Raw genomic sequence first — 20,887 nt, forward strand, 5'->3', positions numbered from 1 at the left:
ATAAATAATCTTCCAGAAATAGTAAGGGACAGAGGGTCCAGTGAGATGGAGGAACTGAGTGAAATACATGTTAGTAGGGAAGTGGTGTTAGGTAAATTGAAGGGATTGAAGGCAGATAAATCCCCAGGGCCAGATGGTCTGCATCCCAGAGTGCTTAAGGAAGTAGCCCAAGAAATAGTGGATGCATTAGTGATAATTTTTCAAAACTCGTTAGATTCTGGACTAATTCCTGAGGATTGGAGGGTGGCTAATGTAACCCCAATTTTTAAAAAAGGAGGGAGAGAGAAACCGGGGAATTATAGACCGGTTAGCCTAACGTCGGTGGTGGGGAAACTGCTGGAGTCAGTTATCAAGGATGTGATAACAGCACATTTGGAAAGCGGAGAAATGATCGGACAAAGTCAGCATGGATTTGTGAAAGGAAAATCATGTCTGACGAATCTCATAGAATTTTTTGAGGATGTAACTAGTAGAGTGGATAGGGGAGAACCAGTGGATGTGGTATATTTGGATTTTCAAAAGGCTTTTGACAAGGTCCCACACAGGAGATTAGTGTGCAAACTTAAAGCACACGGTATTGGGGGTAAGGTATTGGTGTGGGTGGAGAATTGGCTAGCAGACAGGAAGCAAAGAGTGGGAATAAATGGGACCTTTTCAGAATGGCAGGCGGTGACTAGTGGGGTACCGCAAGGCTCAGTGCTGGGAGCCCAGTTGTTTACAATATATATTAATGACTTGGATGAGGGAATTAAATGCAGCATCTCCAAGTTTGCGGATGACACAAAGCTGGGCGGCAGTGTTGGCAGTGAGGAGGATGCTAAGAGGATGCAGGGTGACTTAGATAGGTTGGGTGAGTGGGTAAACTCATGGCAGATGCAATTTAATGTGGATAAATGTGAAGTTATCCACTTTGGTGGCAAAAATAGGAAAACAGATTATTATCTGAATGGTGGCCGATTAGGAAAAGGGGAGGTGCAACGAGACCTGGGTGTCATTATACACCAGTCATTGAAAGTGGGCATGCAGGTACAGCAGGCGGTGAAAAAGACGAATGGTATGCTGGCATTTATAGCGAGAGGATTCGAGTACAGGAGCAGGGAGGTACTACTGCAGTTGTACAAGGCCTTGGTGAGACCACACCTGGAGTATTGTGTGCAGTTTTGGTCCCCTAATCTGAGGAAAGACATCTTTGCCATAGAGGGAGTACAAACAAGGTTCACCAGATTGATTCCTGGGATGGCAGGACTTTCATATGAAGGAAGACTGGATGAACTGGGCTTGTACTCGTTGGAATTTAGAAGATTGAGGGGGGATCTGATTGAAACGTATAAGATCCTAAAGGGATTGGACAGGCTCGATGCAGGAAGATTGTTTCTGATGTTGGGGAAGTCCAGAACGAGGGGTCACAGTTTGAGGATAGAGGGGAAGCCTTTTAGGACCGAGATTAGGAAAAACTTCTTCACACAGAGAGTGGTGAATCTGTGGAATTCTCTGCCACAGCAAACTGTTGAGGCCAGTTCATTGGCTATGTTTAAGAGGGAGTTAGATATGGCCCTTGTGGCTACAGGGGTCAGGGGGTATGGAGGGAAGGCTGGGGCGGGGTTCTGAGTTGGATGATCAGCCATGATCATAATAAATGGCGGTGCAGGCTCGAAGGGCCGAATGGCCTACTCCTGCACCTATTTTCTATGTTTCTATGTTTCTATGAAATTGGGTAGGCTTTGTAAAACTTGGGTGTATTTTCATTTAACATTATTTTGCCCTTGATACGTTTGAGTTCTTCAGTGCCATTCGTGAACACTGCTGTGGCATCATCCAGTAACTGTGTCAGTCAAAGTCAAAGTAAAATTAAAATTTATTCTCAGAGTCACCACGTGCAACCTTGAGATTCTTTTTTTTTTGATGACATATTTAGCAAATCTATAGAACAGTAACTGTAAACAGGATCAATGAACAACCAACTGTACAAATACAGATACTGTATAAACAAATAGCAATAAATATTGAGCATGAAATAAGATAAAAGAGTCCTTAATGAGTATAGTTATCCCCTTTTGTTCAAAAGTCTGATGGTTGAGGGGTAATAACTGTTCTTGATCCTGGTGGTGTAAGTCTTGGGGCATTTGTAAGTTCTATCTGATGGTGGCAGCGAGAAAAGAGAATGGCCTGGGTGGTGAGCATCTTTGATAGTAGATGCTGTTTTCCTACAGCAATGTTTCATGTAAATGTACTCAATGGTTAGGAGGGTTTTACCTTTGATGTACTGGGCCAAACCCACTGGCTTTTGTAGGATTTTCTGTTCAACGGCATTGGTATTCCTGTACCAGGCTGTAATACAGCCAGTCAGCAACTTTCCACCACACACCTAGAGAAGTTTGCCAAGAGTTTTGATGACATGCTGAAACTCTGCAGACACATGAGGAAGTAGAGCTGCTGTTGCACTATCTTCACAATTATATTTATATGTGTAACCGGGTGACCGTCAGATCTTATTCAGCATTGTTAAAGTGTACTTAGCCATCCATCTGGGTAATGCTAGAATAGTCGTCTGTGCCTTTAAGGGAGATGGTGATATCATTAAGCACGCACGAGATAGTGGGGAGGCCCTCCACTTTCCTTTCCTGGGATTTAGAATGTATGTCTAGTGCACATTCTGGAGCAGAGGGTGGCGGTAATGCACCATCAAGCCGGATGCCAACCGCCGTAAAACAAGATACAGACAGACAGAGATAGTGGGGAGACCATTTTGCTTTCTGCTGGTGGGGTGTTGGAGTCTGGTCTGTCCCAGAGTGTGCTGGGCATGGTGAGGAAAGATTTTCTCGAGTGAATGACTCAACGCTGGATCGCGTGGCTTGGGCAAAGTTCCTCACCATCCAAGTAGGATTGCCACTACCGTATTTGTACCATATTAGTTCTGGTATTTTTATACTGCATACGCAATTCTGTCCATACACAAGGGTGTGAATCGGAAGTTAAATTGAGATTGTAACGGCAAGAACTGGTTGTAAATTCGTTCGTTTTGTTTCACAACTCTCTATTGGCACTTAAACATCGAAGACCGATAAAGGAATTAAAACCCGAAAAGTCTTTGTTGTCCTGAGCGTGTACTTTTCCCTAGGTGACAAAATCTGGTACCAGGAGTGGGGCTAATTCCAAGCCAGTTCAGAGGGTCTCCGATTGTTGTATGCAGTATAATATACAGTACCTAATACAGTAGTGGTGATGACAGGACCGTGTTCCCGTTAGGAGGAAGGAGAGAGCGCGGTAGAGCCTCGTGGAAAGTGCGCTGAGCCTCAGGACTGGGCCGGGACATCAGCGACTGATGTCAGGGCACAGAGCGGTGACGTGGACCCCGGGAACTGCGGGCCGTGGAGCCAGCGCGTTTGCAGCAAAGGACGGCAGCAGCTCCTTTTGCAGGCTTGTGTGAGCTTTAAAAACTTGTGGTCTTACTATGTCACCTCGGAGGACACAACAGTTGAACTTGATTTGAATGAACAAATTAGGGAATTGCATAGTAGGTATGATGAAGCCATGGCAACCATAGATAAATTAAGCAGAAGGTCCTATGTATATGTCCCAAGGGAAAGACACATTGTTCCATTTACAGGGGATGTTGAGAAAGATGGGAGGTCTGTTGATGACTTTATTGAAGAAGTACAACGTGCACTTCATAGTAGAAATCAGTCTGACCAGGATAAATATGACTTTGTTATGTCCCTGCTCAGGGGTGCAGCCTTAGAGGAAGCACCTATGCGCCGTGATGCTGGGGAAGACCGCGCTGATGACTTGTTCACCTATCTCAGGGAAGCTTTTAGAGACAAGCGTAGTGCACCCCAGCTGTGGCTTAGCTTCTACAGTCGCTAATAGAGTGAGGGTGAAGATATAAGAGTTTTCACATGCCCTAGCCCAAGCCCTTAACTTGATACTGAAGCACTCCCCTGATGCCGTGACCAATAAGAGGGTGGTGCTAAGAGATCAATTTATAGAGGGGATCCAGGATCCTTCCCTTAGAAGGGAGCTCCACAGATTTGTGCAGGGCCCACCCTGAGTTCCCAATGATAGAAGTGAGGGAGGAGGCTTGTCTGTGGCTTGTAGAAGAGCCCCTGGGAAACACAAAGTCTGGAAAGTCAAAGTGTAGCCATGGCCAGGCACAATGCTCGATTCTTACAGCTCGGGAGTCTGAATCTGTCGCACTAGATGACGTCCTTAAAGTGGTCACAGAGCAGGGCAAAGCCCTTTGTGAATTGACTCAAGCAGTGAAAGATCTCACTGTACAGAGGGATTTTACACGCGCTACTAGTGGCAGACGTAATTTACGGCCTAGGTTCACAGAAGATGGGCAGCCCATCTGTTTCAAGTGTCAGGTGGGAAGGCATTTGGCCAAGAATTGCCCACAGAAGCGGGGTGCAAGAGAAGTGGAGTCTGCATCCTCCTCCCTTCAAGAGGTTGGGAGTCGGGCAATTCAGTGGAACCTCATAGATACGGATAATGTACAGCTACCCTGTGACCAGTTGCTGCAACGCTCTGTAGGGACATGTCCAGTTGTGGAGCTTGAAGTATCAGGTGTCGCTGTCTGTTGTCTGTTGGACACAGGTAGTCAGGTAAGCACGCTGACCGAGCAGTTCTTTCAAGAACACTTAAATGGAGAGGACAAGGGTATGTTGTCCACTGCTGGCTGGCTTAGGCTAGCAGCTGCAAATGGTCTTGATATTTCTTACCTTGGGTATCTAGAGCTAGAGGTTCAAGCAGTGGGCATGAAGATACTAAATTGTGGCTTTCTAGTAGTCAGGGATCCTGTTGGCACCAAGCCACCTATCCCATGTATTGTAGGCATGAATATTATCAGCCAGTACAAGCAACTTGTCTACGCAGTGTTAGACTTCGATGTCCAGTATCGTCCGGTTTGGAGCAATCCCGTGGCTGATGCACTGTCTAGGCAGCCATTTGCAGGGGAGCCTGAGCCTGCCTCAGAGGATGCGGACTTCGATGGGGCTGTGGCGATCTGTAGTTTGATCAATTGCGGCACTGCCCTGAACCCGGCACAGGTTACTGCTGGTCTTAACAGCTGTAGGGTTAAGCAAATTCGAGCCTGGGAAGCTGGTACTAGTGAGGTAAGTTGTCTGACGCAAGGGAACACTCCAACCCTCCCAGGTTATTCTAATGGGGACTTGCGTACTTTTCAGAAGCAAGACCCTCTGTTAAGTGTCCTAAAAGACTTATGGGATCAGAAAAGGAAACTGAGTGGCCAGGAGCGTAAAACTCTGCCTAAGCCTGTTTGGTCTCTGTTAAAGCACTGGGACAGTATCAGGGAGCGTAAGGGGTTACTGTATAGGGTAGTTGAGGATGAGAAGCTTGGGGAGTGTTACCAGCTTCTGGTACCTAACAGCTTGAGGAGCAAAGTGTTAGAGTATGTACATGATTCTATGGACCATCAAGGCATAGAACATACTCTGCAGTTGTTGAGAAGCCAATGTTTTTGGGTGGGCATACACGGGGATGTGGCACAGTGGGTCAAAAATTGTTCACGTTGTGTGCTAACTAAGACGCCGCAGCCTGGGATCCATTCCCCCATGAAGTCATTTCTGGCGTCTGGGCCGCTTGAAGTTGTAGCGGTAGATTTCACTGTGTTGGAGCCGGCAAGTGATGGGTGTGAGAATGTCTTAGTAGTCACGGACGTTTTCACTAAATTTACCCAAGCATTTCCGACTCAGGATCAAAAGGCAGATACCACAGCAAGGGTGCTCTTGAGGGAATGGTTCATGAAGTACGGTGTCCCTGAGAGATTGCATTCTGACCAGGGCCGTAACTTCGAAAGTGAGGTCATAGCGGAGCTTTGCAAACTATACGGGGTAAAGAAAAGCTGTACCACACCTCATCATACTGGAAATGCGCACTGCAAGAGTTTCAACAGGATGATGCATGATTTGTTGCGTACGTTGCCTCCAGAAAAGAAGCGCAGATGGCCAGAACATCTACCCGAGTTGGTGTATGCATATAATGCGACACCTCACGCAACCACCGGGTATTCGCCTTACTGTCTGTTGTTTGGGGTGGATCCCCACTTGCCCGTGGATGCTCTGCTGGGGCAAGAACAGACGGTGGACCGGAAACATGACTGGCTAGTCCCAGTTCAGTTCTCTTTAGAGAAGTAGTTAAGGAGGTTAAAAGTACCCTTGCAGTGAGCGAGTGATGGAGGACGATTACTTGAATGCAGGGGAGAATGTAACCGGGTGATCGTCGAATCTTATTCAGCATTGTTAAAAGTGTACTTAGGCATCCATCCGGGTAATGCTAGAATAGTTGTCTGTGCCTTTAAGGGAGATGGTGATGTCATTACGTACATGCGGGATAGTGGGGAGACCATTTTGCTTTCTGCTGAAGACGCTGGTGGGGTGTCTTTTTAAAACCCGAAAAAATCTTTGTTGTCCTGAGCGTGTACTTTTCCCCAGGCTACATATGATTGGTCAAAGACAGGTCTTATATGATAGTGACACTCAGAAATTTAAAGTTACTGACCCTCTCCACCTCTGATCCTCTGATGATTACTGGTTCATGGGCCTCTGGTTTCCCTCTCCTGAAGTCTACAATCATTCAAGTGAATCATGATCAGATTTTTCATCAAAAGCAAGCAGATTAGTGTTCTTTTTGAAACTGCAACTTGACCTTTACAGAATCCTGCACAAGGACTCGCAAGTCCCTTTGCATCTCAAATTTTTGTATTTTCTTTCTGTTTGGAAAATAGTCAACCCTTTCATTTCTTCTACCAAAGTGCATGATCATGTACTTATCGACACTGTACTCCATCTGCCACTTCTTTGCCTATTCTCCTAATCTAAGTCCTTCTGTAACTTCTCTATTTCCTCAAAAACACCTGCCTTTCCTCTTACCTTCGTATCATTTGCAAACTTTGCAACAAAGCCACAAATTCCATCATCTAATTCATTGACACATAACGTAAAGAGAACTGGTCCCAACACAGATCTCTATTGAACACCACTAGTCACCAGCAGCCTGTCTGTCTGTATCTTGTTTTACGGCGGTTGGCATCCAGCTTAATGGTGCATTACTGCCACCCTCTGCTCCAGAATGTGCACTAGACATATATTCTAAATCCCTTCACCCAATCGCGCGTGCGTACGTGCACGCGCGCGCACACACACACACACACATATATATACAAACCTACACTTCACCCTCCCATCTTTGACCATCCTAGTATCCTATTCCTGTTTATTCGTCATATTCTATAAAAAAACCTCTATACCCCTTAAAAACGCTAAAAATACCCGGACTTGTGCTCTCTCACCCATGCCCAGCAACCCTTTTAGTATGAATTCCTGCATCCCCAACTCCCTTAATTTATTTCTCATCATCTCTCTCTGTATCCCATACTTCCTACAACTCAGAATTACATGTTCTACTGACTCCTCTTCCTGACATTCCTCACACAATCCTGTCTGGTGTTTCCCTATCATTTTCAATGTTTTGTTTAATGCACAATGCTCCAGCCTTAACCTAGTCCACACAATTTCCTCTCTTCTGTTTCCATTACCTACCCTAGTAACTGCGACACTCTTTTGTATTTGATATAAATGCCTCCCTTTCCCCTCCCTGTCCCATCTTTCTTGCCACATTCAGTTGACTTTTTCCCAGATTACACACTTAACCTCTGCTTTACTGATACTAATGTGCATTTCCACATTTTCTTTCTTTAACGCCCTCTTTGCCAACTCATCCACCCTCTCATTCCCCCTTCACCCCTACATGTGCTGGAACCCATAGAAATTTTACCTGACCTCCCTGATTTGCAATTCTTGTAACTAACTGAAGGACTTCATAAAATACATCTTGCCGACTGTTTGTGTGAAAAGACCTTAAACTTGCTAGAACTGAGGATGAATCTGAACATATCAATGCTTTGGCTTGTCTGGCTTTTTGCACCCATTGCAACGCAACCAACACTGCCAGCATCTCCACTGTAAACACCCCTAACTTATTAGATGTTCTTCTGCTGATTCCAATTTCTTTTGCTGGTATTACCACCCCAAACCCTGTCACTCCTGTTTCAGGTTCCTTCGCACCATCCGTATAAATGTGAGTATAATCACTATACTTTTCCATCACATGACAGTTAAATGCATTTACCAAATCTGTTTTATATCTTTCTTTCCTTTTTACCTCTAACAAATGCCAGTCTATGTCAGGCCATACAAGCTTCCATGGAGCTACAACCGGATAAACTACTGAAGGACTTATCCTCAGATCAAACACTCCACATTCTTTCACGATATCATTCCCTGCCCGACTAAAGGTATCTCTCTGAAACCTTCCATTTTCCCAGCACTCCTGCAACACTCCTTTAGTAGGGTGAGAATCATTGTGCCCCTGCAAGTTAGCCCAGTAGTTTGCCATCAGTTGCATCCTTCTTAGTTCCAAAGGCATTATTCCCATTTCTACCTGTAGTGCTGACACTGGTGACGTTTTAAAAGCCCCACTGCACACTCTCAAGGCCTGAGCCTGAATCACATCCAGTTTCCTTATAAGAGACCTAGCTGCTGATCCATGTACTATATTTCCATAATCCAATACAGATCTTACTAAAGCCACATACATTCTCTTCAAAGCTGAACAACTTGCTCCCCATTCCCTACCAGTCAAACATCTCATCACATTTATTACTTTTTTACATTTCTCCTCAACTTTCCTGATATGGTCTGCCCATGTTAATCGTGAATCAAATATAACTCCCAGAAATTTAAATGATGCAACCCTTTCTAATTCAACCCCATACATCCTTAACTTCTTCCCTACCTCAGCCCTTTTCCTGGTAAAAAATACAGTTTGAGTTTTATCTACTGAAAATCTACATCCCCAATCATAACCCCACTCCACCACTTCATCAATTGCTTCTTGTAGTTTCCTGATTATATGGTCCATGTTCCTGCCTCTTTTCCACAAGGCCCCATCATCCGCAAACAGTCACCTACCTATATCCACTGGTACCTTGTGAAGACATCATTGATCATAATGATGAAAAGTAACGGGCTAATCACACTACCTTGAGGTGTGCCATTTTCCACTATGTACTGTTTTGATAATTCTGATCCAATCCGAACTTGAATTTTTCTACCAAACAAAAAATCTTTAATCCAATTAAAAACTCTCCCACCAACCCCCATCTTGTGCAGTTTAATTAATAATCCTTCCTTCCACATCATATCATAGGCTTTTTCAATGTCAAAGAACACTGCCACTACTGACTCTTTATTTGCCTGGGCCTTCCTTATTTCAGTCTTTAATATAATCACTGAGTCCATGGAATTCCTTCCCTTTTCTAAAACCACTCTGATAACTTGCCAGCATTCCCCTTTTCTCAAGCTCATACGATAACCTTTCTGTTATCATCCTTTCCATTATCTTACATATACTTGATGTTAATGCAATTGGTCTGTAGCTAGTGGGTTTTGACAGATCCTTGCCAGGCTTCCTTATTGGAATTACTACTGCTTCTTTCCATGCACTTGGTAATCTTCCTTCCTCCCACACTCTGTTATAAAAATGCAGCAACTTCAAGAGCGCTCCTTCTCCTAGATTTTTTAGCATCACAGAGCATATCAGATCTTCCCCTGGGGAGGTTGGTCTCGATCTCTTTATTGCTCTCACCATTTCTGCTAATGTAAATGGATCATCAATAATATCATCTGTTCCTTCCCTCCTGCTTAACACACCTGGGTGTTGGCTCATTATTCTTTCCCTTCTTCTCCCTTCTTCAGACAAATTTTCTGAACTGTGTATCAGTGCAAATGACTTGGCCATGACCTCAGCCTTATTCCTATTGGAGACTGCGGTTTCCTCCTCAGATATCATTACTGGATATTCCCATTCCCTTCTATCTCCTCCCATCCTCTTAATCATTCCCCATATCTCTCCCACAGGTATTGTTCTTCCTACCTTGTCGCAAAAACTCCTCCAACTTGCCCTTTTAGCTTGACGTATAGTTCTTCTCACCACTGCCTGTGCTTTCTTATATTGAACCAAATGCTGCATATTATGGGTTCTTTTAACTAGCCTGAATGCTCTATTTCTGTTTTTTACAGCCTGACAACATTCCTCTGTCCACTATGGTACCAGTTTTCTATTCATCCTATTTTTACTCCTAGGTATAGATCCTTCTGCTGCCATGATAATTGCTGAAGTCACCTGACTGTTTAATTCATCTACATTTCCAGAAATATCAATCTTTGTCAACCCTTCTTCACTCAATTTCTGGAACTTACCCCAATCAGCTTTTTCAAACACCCACTTTGGGGTTCCGCCACCTGGTCTTACTTCAACTCTTTCACCCACTGAACACAATACTGGGTAGTGATCACTGCCTACTGTTGAAGCAGTCCAAACTCCCCAGTTACTAATGCCAGCCAAGGTATTAGACACTAACGTAATATCTAACACTGACTCAGTTCCTGTTGTTATATCTATCCTTGTGCCGCTACCATCATTCATACACACCAAATCCCTTTCTTCCATCAAATCTTCAATTACCTTTCCATTTGGATCTGTCATCTGATCCCCCCCATATTGTGCTATGAGCATTGAAATCTGCACCCCACACTACTTTATGTCTGTTTTGTCCTTGTATCTTTAATAGGCTGTCCAAATCCAACCTTTTACATGGATTGTAGTAGTTAATTATAACCACTCTCTCCCCTCTCTCCCACACTTCCACCACTATGTATTCCTGATCATCTCCTTTTTCCAGTACCCTATATGGTATACCTTGCTTGATTAACATAGCACAACCCCCTCCTCCCCCTAGATTTCTATCTTTCCTTATCATTGTATACCCATATACCACAAAGTCTAAAGTTGGTTTCAACCAAGTTTCCTGAATACACACTGCATCCGGTTTTACAAACATTTCTTTAATAAAGTGCTTGAATTCCTGGCAATTGGCCAGTAAGCTCCTTGCATTCCATTGTAAAAGAATCACTATAATTAGTATTAACCAACACATGACACTTCCTGGCTTGACTGATTACTGAGATTCTCCCTCACTTCCCCCCATGTCAGTCCTACTAACCCTAAATGGTTTACTGCTGCTTTTACCACCAGCTGAATTTTGTCACTTTTTGACTTTACCTCAGCCGTACTATTAATCACTCCTGCAATGAATGTTACTAGAGCCTTTTTGTCTACATAAATCCTGTCATTTGTTCTTTGTTGCATCTCTCGTATCGCTATTGCTCCCTGTTCATTAGGAGCATTATTCTGTTCTCTTGACATTCTTACAGCTTCTGCATAAGTGATCTTTCTTTTCACTCTTATTTCTTGAATTTTAGTCTCCCGTCTGACAACCTCACACCCACTATATGCCACATTATGAGCTCCTCCACAATTGCAGCATTTTGGTTGAACTCCTGTTCCGCACTTTCCATATTCATGATCACCCCCACATCTAGCACATCTCCTCTGCCTTTTACAGTTTTTAGCCACGTGTCCAAACCTTTGACAATTATAGCACCTCAGTGGCTTTGGCACATACACCCTTACTGGGTAACTCATGAAACCCAGGAACACCTTCCTTGGCACTCTTTCTTCTTCAAATTCAATCAATACAGATTCACTTTCCTTTTTCACTCCCTCCTTTGTTGTTTTCAGTCTTTGAACATTCATTACTTTCCCTCCTTTGATATTCCTCTTTATCTCCTCCATATTTATACTCATTGGTATCCCCGTGATCACTCCTTTACAACCATTATTTTGTGCTCCCACTCTCCCAGTGTATTCCACCTTGCATTTTCCTATCTCTTTTAGCTTGAGTGCTTTCTCAAGTTGTTCCTCATTCGCACATCTTACCAATAAGTTGCCATCATTAAGGACTTTTGCAAATACTATTTCCCCTATCTTATTTGTCAGAGTTGCTGTTAGCACAAACGGGTTAATTTTCTTCATATGTCCCTGAGCCTTCTCATTAAACCTAATTATGACAACACCTCCTCTCTGAGCTTGTTCATCTTCCTCACTTTCAGAGCTTTCTCCACCATCATTTCTTATTCTTTTATTCCCTTTGTCTTGGTTTTTATTCATCCGACCCCTCACTACCTTCTCATTCCCTTTATTTCTCCCTTCACAATAATCCACCTCTCCCCAGCTGCCTACCTCTGATCCCAAGTCTCTATCCCTCTCCTTCTCCACTTTCTTTCCCTCAACCCCGCCTCTTATCTTGTCCGCCATTACCGGACCCACACGACCCCCTCCCAGCAATTTCCGTTCCTTCCCCACTCTCTTTCCCTCAACAGGTTCCAAAACACACTCATGTATCAAGCAAAACACAGCCAGCTTCCAGTCGAGCCAACTCAGCCACTCGTCACCAGCAGCCAACCAGAGAAGGTTCTTTTAATTCCCACTCTTTGCCTCCTACCAATCAGCCACTGCTTTATCCATGCTAGAGTCTTTCCTGTATTACCATGGGCTTGTAGCTTGTTAAGCAGCCTCATGTGTGGCACCTTGTCAATTCTGGCTGCTTTGGAGCAGTCAAACTTCTAAACAAACTGCCTTTAAACCCAATGCACTCAGCAAAACTGGCACTTACTTTTCATTGGCTATTTCATTTGCTTTAAAATACTACTCAGTTCACTCATTATTGCAATTGAACATGCCCATCTTTCTGATGTAGCCATCCATTTCTGTTTTTTTAAAATTATTGTTATCACCCAGGCCTCACTGTTTATGAACCCATGAATTTAGTCTGTTTTCTGCCTTTTAAAAATGCAACTGTTTCTGTCCCTTCCTGAAGGAGTATTTGCTGCACTTTTTTAAACCCAAAATGTCTCAAACATCTTGCTGCATTTCAACAGGCAGGTAGTCACTTCAGGTTTGTTTAAAATGCCGTTGTTGCTACTGTTAAGTTTTGTAACTCCAAAGGAAGCACAGAGCTGGGAATGTGTGTCTTAGTTTGGTTTTTACTTTAAGTGAGGCACACATATATGACATGGTAGCATGATGACAAATGCCATTCACATACTTTTACATATGAACTGTGATGGATTATTTAAGAATACTTGAATACAAGAATACTTGATCAAACAATATGTTTACAATATTACTCAAATAATACTGAAATATTAAATTCACAAGAGCTGGCACTGTAATAGCATTCCATTAACCGCAGTGCAACTGTGCTGCCCCATGGAGCTGTATACCTCAAGGGCTTTTTTGGTTGGCTAGTGGTGTTCCACAGAGGCTGGTGTTGGGATAGCTTCTTTTCATATTGTATGTCAATGATTTAGATGATGAACTTGAAGGCTATGTGGTCAAACATGTGGACAGTACAAAGGTAGGTTGAGTGGCAGATACTATTGAGGAAGCAGAGAGTCTGTAGAAGGACTTAAACAGTTTGAGAATTTGCAAAGAAGTGGCAGATGGAATACAGTGTAGGGAAGTGTATGCTCATACACTTTGATAGAAGGAATAAAGGCGTAGACTGTTTTTTAAATGGCAAGCAAATATAGAAATCAGACATGCAATGCAAAGCTCCCTCGTCGTGGCTATCCCTCGAGGTCGAGAATGATGGTCTTCATTCTGAAGAAGTGGCCCACAGAGCGAAGATGCCTGTGCGTGTATTTGTTTAACGTGTACTTGATGTTGCACTCCAAGAAGCACGCGATACTTCACAAATCAACCAACTGATTCCAATGGCATGGAAACCACGACGATTGGAGCTGATGGATTTGTTGCAGCCTTCATCCGCCTTCACAGCCGTTGAGTTCAAAGTAACTTCGTCCGCCTGTTCCACCGTTGAGGTCTTGGTTGGATTGTTCTTTGTCAGGGACCTCACCCTCGACCTTACCGCCATGGGTGACCCTACCAGGAGCATAGCTCCAGACGCATTGCTCTCGGGATCTCAGGACCACACAAGCTTCTCCACCACGACAAGGTGACAATCCACGGAGAAGTTGGGATTCCCTAAAGGTTAACTTGCAAGTTGAGTTGGTGGTAAGGAAGGCAAATGCAAGTTTTATCATTCATTTTGAGAGGAATGGAATATAATCTAGGGTGTAATGCTGAGGCTTTATAAGGCATTGGTCAGACCACATCTGGAGTATTGTGAGGAATTTTGGAAAAACAAATCTAAGAAAAGATGTGTTGACATTGGAGAAGGTCCATATGAGGCTCACGAGAATGATTCTGGGAATGAATGACTTAATGCATGAGGAGCGTTTAAAGGCTGTAGCTTGTTCTCAGTGGAGTTGAGAAGAAGGAGGGGGAATCTCATTAAAACCTATTAAATATTGAAAGGCCTAGATAGAGTGGATGTGAAAAGGATGTTTCCTTTAGTGGAGGAGTCTAGGACTAAAGAGTACAGCCTCAGAATAGAAGGATGTACCTTTAGAACAGAGGTGAGGAGGAATTTCTGAAGCCAGGGGGTGGTGAATCTGAAATTCATTGCCAAGTCATTGGATACATTTAAAGTGGAGGTTGAAAGGTTAGTAAGGGTGCTAGAGGTTATGAGGAGAAGGCAGGAGAATTAGGTTGAGAGGATAATAAATCAGCCATGATAGAATGGCAGAGCAGACTTAATGGGCTGAATGGCCTAAATATGCTCCTCTGTCTTATAGTCCACAGAGGGGAGGCTGGATTCTGTGATGTGCATAACTCTCTGCAGCTTCTTGCGGTCAGATGCAGAGCAGTTGCCTTACCAAGCCATGAGGCATCCAGATAGAATACTTTCTATGTGCATTTTATTAAAAATTGGTAAGGGTCAATGAGGTTATGTTAAATTTCTTTAGATTCCTGAGTGAGTAAAGGAATTGGTGAGTTTTCTTGGCTGTGATATTAACGTGTTTGGACCAGGAAAGGCTGTTCACTCCTAGGAACTTTAAACTCTCAATCCTCTCAACGTCAACACCACTGATATAAACAGAAGCATGTGTACTACTCCCCTTTCAGAAGGTGACATTGAGGGAAAGGTTGTTGTCATGATACTATGTCACCAGGTTCTCTATCCTCTTCCTATAATCCGACTCATCTTTTTTTTTGAGATACGCTCCACTGCAGTGTATCATCTAGAAATGTGTGGATAGAGTTAGAGGAGAATCTGGTCATTCAGTCATGAATATACAGGGAGTAGAGTAGGGGCCTGGGGATTTAACCTTGTGGAGCCCATTGTTTAGAATAATTGTGACGGTGGTGTTACTGCCTATCCTTACTGATTGTGGTCTGTTGGACAGGAAGTCAAGGATCATGTATTGACTTCCAGGGTTCTGAGTTTAGTTATGCTTGGTATTACAATACTGAAAGTGGAGATGAAGTCAATAAATATTAGTCTGATATAGATGTGTTTACTGTCTAGGTGTTCTAGAGATGAGTGTAGAGCTAGAGATATGGAGCCCATTGTAGACCTCTTTCAGCAGTAGGCAAATAACAATGGGTCAAAGTTGTATGGAAGACTGGCGTTGATGTGTGTCATGACCAGCCTCTTGAAGCACTTAATAACAGTTGATGTCAAACCCACTGGGTGGTAATCACTAAGGCATATTACCTTTCGTTTCTGAGGTACTGGGATAATGGTGGTGGTCTTAAAGTAGATGGGAACCTCAGATGAAAGTAGGAAGACTTTAAAAATGTCTTCAAATACTAATGCCAGCTCAACTGCACAGGATCTTAGGACACGGCCAAGGACATCTTCTGGGCCCGATACTTCCCAGGGGTTCAGGTACACTGAAATCTGTCAGGGTGGGTGGTAACATGCCCGTTTCCTTCTTTTTGAAATGTGTTAGCAGACTGTGGATACAATTTTAAGACAGTGTAAATGTTTGGGAATTTGGTGAAGCATTTTGTTATAAAGTAGGAGGAAATGTTGGGTATGTTGAAGAACATTAAAGTGGATACATCCCCAGGGCCTGATGGTATCTATTCCATTTTATACAGAGGGGTAAGAGAGGTCCTCTTTAGTCAAAGACAATTTCCCAGAGGACTTAAAAATAGCCAATGTTGTTTCTATGTTTAATAGGGCCAATGGATACAAACTAAGAAATTATAGGCCAGCAAACCTTATGTTTAGATTCTTGCTCACATCCTGTCTCCAAGCATATGTTCCTGCATTTATTCTTCTGAAGTCCTATCCTCTTCCTAGTTATCCTCTTACTCTTGTTTTATGCATACAATGTCTTAGAATTCTTTTTAATACTACTTGCTGAGGACCTTTCATGGCCTCTCCAGGCTTGCTTAATTTGCTTCTTGGAGTTCTCTTCTGGCTTCGTTATTTTCTCAAGAGGCCTGTTCGATTTTAGTTTCCTAAACTGTATATGTACTTCCTTTTCCTTCTTGACTGCACTCAAAACGTTCCTCTGTCATGTACTGTTCAAGTCAACCCTCCCTCAGTGTAGACCTTAACTCTAGGCCCACCTTATCATTTTCCATAACTATCTTAAAGCTTATAGAAACATTGAAAACCTACAGTATGATACAGGCCCTTTGGTCCATAGAGTTGTGCTGAACATGTCCCTACCTTAGAAATTACTAGGACATTGCTTTCGTATCCTGACGAAGGGTCTCGGCCTGAAACGTCGACTGTACCTCTTCCTAGAGATGTTGCCTGGCCTGCTGCGTTCACCAGCAACTTTGATGTGTGTTGCTACAATACATCTACTGCTCTTCCTTCATCAATGTATTTAGTCGCATCCTCAAAAAATTCAATCAGGCTCATAAGGCATGACCTGCCCTTGACAAAGCCATGCTGACTACTCCTAATCATATTGTAACTCTCCAGATGTTCATAAATCCTGCCTCTCAGGATCTTCTCCATCAACTTACCAATCACTGAGGTAAGACTCACAGGACTATAATTTTCTGGGCTATCTCTACTCCCTTTCTTGAATAAAGGAACAACATCTGCAATTCTCCAATCCTCTGGGACCTCTCCTGTCCCCATTGATGATTCAAAGATCATCACCAGCGGCTCAGCAATCTCCTCCCTCACTTCCCACAGTGGCCTGGGGTACATCTCATCTGGTCCCGGCGACTTATCCAACTCGATGCTTCCCAAAAGCTCCAGCACGTCCTCTTTCTTAATATCTACATGCTCAAGCTTTTCAGTCTGCTGCAAGTCATCACTACAATCACCAAGACCTTTTTCCATAGTGAATACTGAAGTAAAGTACTGTACTCATTAAGTACCTCTGCTATTTCCTCCGGTTCCATACACACTTTTCCACTGTCACACTTGATAGGTCCTATTCTTTTACGTCTTATTCTCTTGCTCTTCACATACTTGTATAATGCCTTGGGGTTTTCCTTAATTCTGCCTGCCAAGGCCTTCTCATGGCCCCTTCTGGCTCTCCTAATTTCCTTCTTAAGCTCCTTTCTATTAGCCTTATAATCTTCTAGATCTCTAACATTACCTCGCTCTCTGAACCTTTTGTAAGCTTTTCTTTTCTTCTTGACTAGATTTATTACAGCCTTTGTACACCATGGTTCCTGTACCCTACCAAAACTTCCCTGTCTCATGGGAACGTACCTATGAAGAACTCCACACAAATATCCCCTGAATATTTGCCACATTTCTTCCGTACTTTTCCCTGAGAACATCTGTTTCCAATTTAAGCCTCCAATTTCCCGCCTGATAGAAACATAGAAAATAGGTGCAGGAGTAGGCCATTCGGCCCTTGGAGCCTGCACCGCCATTCATTATGATCATGGCTGATCATCCAACTCAGAACCCTGTACCAGCCTTCTCTCCATACCCCCTGATCCCTTTAGCCACAAGGGCCATATCTAACTCACTCTTAAATATAGCCAATGAACTGGCCTCATAATTCCCCTTACTCCAATCAAACGCTTTTCTAACTTGTCTGTTCCTATCTCTCTCCAATGCTATTGTAAAGGAGATAGAATTATGATCACTATCTCCAAATGCTGTCCCACTGAGAGACCTGACACCTGACCAGGTTCATTTCCCAACACCAAATCAAGTACAGCCTCTCCTCTTGCAGGCGTATCTACATACTGTGTCAAGAAACCTTCCTGAACACACCTAACAAACTCCACCCAATCTAAACCCCTTGCTCTTGGGAGATGCCAATCGATATTTGGGAAATTAAAATCTCCCATCAATAAAATGCCTCTTTCTGGGCAAATAACTTTCTAACTTAATAAAGAACTTATGAACAGAAAAGTAGAATTGTGTAGTTCAGTTATAGGTTAAAAAAAACTAAACTTTCGAAGGAGACTGAGGAAATGGGATGTTCTAACTGAAGTATCCATGGGTGTGATGGCAACGTTGAATCTGAGATATATCCTTAAAATTGATAGATTGAATCTTGTGATCTATTTTCTTCCCTTGAACATACATTTTTAGTCTTCATGACAGTTCATTACTAAAATATGAAAATAAAACTGATATGAAAAGATTTTAAGCTGTTTTTGGCTCACATTTACTGAGTAACTAACATGCAATTGCTGTAATTTGTGTTAAAATGACTGCAGTCAGACAAAATGAAGAGTGAATAGTCTTGTGGGTGAGTAGGTCACTTGAAGAAATAACAAATGACACTCAGCAACTTGTCCTCCTCCTGTACTGTTTTCTGTGATAACTTATATTCACAAATTAAGCTGCACAGACTCACTGAAACCTGCTTTTTCATTGTTCCTGTCCTTGGTTTCTGCCAGAATAAAGAATTGTGTGAAGTGCTTTCCATATATATCATGGCATAAGTCAAAGAATAATTAGTGTAAAAATTTGGAAAGAGATTTTTTTTAAAGATCTTTATTCATGGGATTTGGGAGTTAAATGGCAAAACTGTCATTAATAGTCCAATTTTAATTGCCTGCCCATTATGGAACCAACTGCAATCCATGCAGTATTAAAATATATAACATCTCTGTACACTTTTTATATTTTGTAATATATTTTGCAGAACAGACTTGCTACTTCAGCCTTATTAAAGGCAGAAAATGCTTCCTCAGAAACCTATATTTTAAATGTCTGATATTTATACAATTATGTGTTCTTTACCAAAAAAATGATGAGGCTGGCAGTTCGATCGATGTAGTTAAAAACGGTATCTTCAAATGCAATAAACAAATTTACAATATAAGATATTCCTAAAGGCATTTAAAGGGTTATCATGTTGTGTAAGTAGAAATTGGAACAACACTTTTACAAGGTAGTTTAGGTTCAGGTTTGATTGGTTCATTTTGGCTTGCATTTGATGAGTTCAGTTGGGTCACATTGTAGTACATTTCATTAACTGTAGATTGTGTAATTCAACCGAATATAGTCCATCTTTCAGCAGGTGTAAATTCATTTTCCTAAATTCATCAATTCATCTTAAGCTTTAAAACCTTTTACTGATGGAAATGCATGGCAGAAATGTGGCAAAGGAAATACACAGCAGAAATGTTGCAAATGTTCAGGGAACATTTGCATGGCGTTCTACATAGGTATGTTCCTTTGAGGCAGGGAGAGGATAATACGGTAAAAAAAAACCATGGTGTACAAAGGATGTAGAAAATCTAGTTAAGGAGAAGTGAAAAGCTTATGAAAGGTTCAAGAAACTAGGTACTGTTAGAGCTCTAGAAAATTACAAGGGTGCCAGGAAGGATGAAATTAGGAGAGCTAGAAGGGGCCATGGGAAGACCTTGGTGAGCAGGATTAAGGAAAACCCCAAGACATTCTACAAGTATGTGAAGAGCAGGAGGATAAGCTATAGGACAAATCAGGAGCATTAGTGGAAACGTGCATGGAGCCAGAGGAGGTACTTAATGCTTCACTTCAGTGTTCACCAGTGAAAAGAACCTTGGCAATTGTGGGGATGACAGTGGACTGAAATGCTTGAGCATACAGACGTTAAGAAAGAAGATGTGCTGGAGCTTTGGAAGGTATTAAGTTAGGTAATTTGCCCGGACTGGACGAGATACACCCCAGGCCACTGTGGGAAACGAGGGGGGAGATTGATTGCTTAGCCTCTGGCAATTATCTTCGCATCATCAATAAAGACGGAAGAAGTACCAGAGGATTGGAAGGTTGCAAATGTTGTCCCCTTGTTCAAGAAAGGGAGTAGAGATAATCCAGGAAACTATAGACCTGTGAGTCTTACTTCAGTGGTGGGCAAGTTGTTGGAGAAGATCCTGAGAAGCAGGATTTATGAGCATTTGCAGAGACATAATCTGATTAGGGATAGTCAGCATGGCTTTGTCAAGGGCAGCTCATGCCTTACAACCCTATTTGAATTCTTTGAAGAGGTAACAAAACACATTGATGAAGGTAGAGCAGTGGATGTAGTGTATATCAATTTCAATAAGGCAGTTGATAAGGATTCCCCTGCAAGGCTCATTCAGAAAGTACGGAGGCATGGGATCCAAGAAGATCTTGCTTTGTGGATCCAGAATTGGCTTGCTCACAGAAGGCAAGGTTGTAGATGGTTCGTATTCTATATGGAGGACAGTGAGCAGTGGTGTTCCACAGGGATCTGTTCTGGGTCCCCTCCTCTTTATGATTTTTATAAATGACTTGGATGAGGAAGTAGAAGGGTGAGTTAGTAAGTTTGCTGATGACACAAAAGTTGGGGGTGTTATAGATAGTCTGGACAGTTTTCAGAGGTTACAGGGGGACATCAGTAGGATGCAGAACTGGGCTGAGAAGAAGCAGATGGAGTTCAACCCAGATAAGTGTAAAGTGGTTAATTTTGGTTGGTCAAATTTGAAGACAGAATATAATATTAATGGTAATGGCAGTGTGGAAGATTAGTGAGATTTTGGGGTCCATGTCCATAGAACACTCAAAGATGCTGCACAGGTTGACAGTGTTATTAAAAAGGTTTATGTTGTGATGCCCTTCATCAATCGTGGGATTGAGTTCAAGAGCTGTGAGGTAATGTTAAAGCTA

Source organism: Mobula hypostoma, chromosome 6 (genome assembly GCF_963921235.1).
Source record: "Mobula hypostoma chromosome 6, sMobHyp1.1, whole genome shotgun sequence".
Lineage (NCBI taxonomy): Eukaryota > Metazoa > Chordata > Chondrichthyes > Myliobatiformes > Myliobatidae > Mobula > Mobula hypostoma.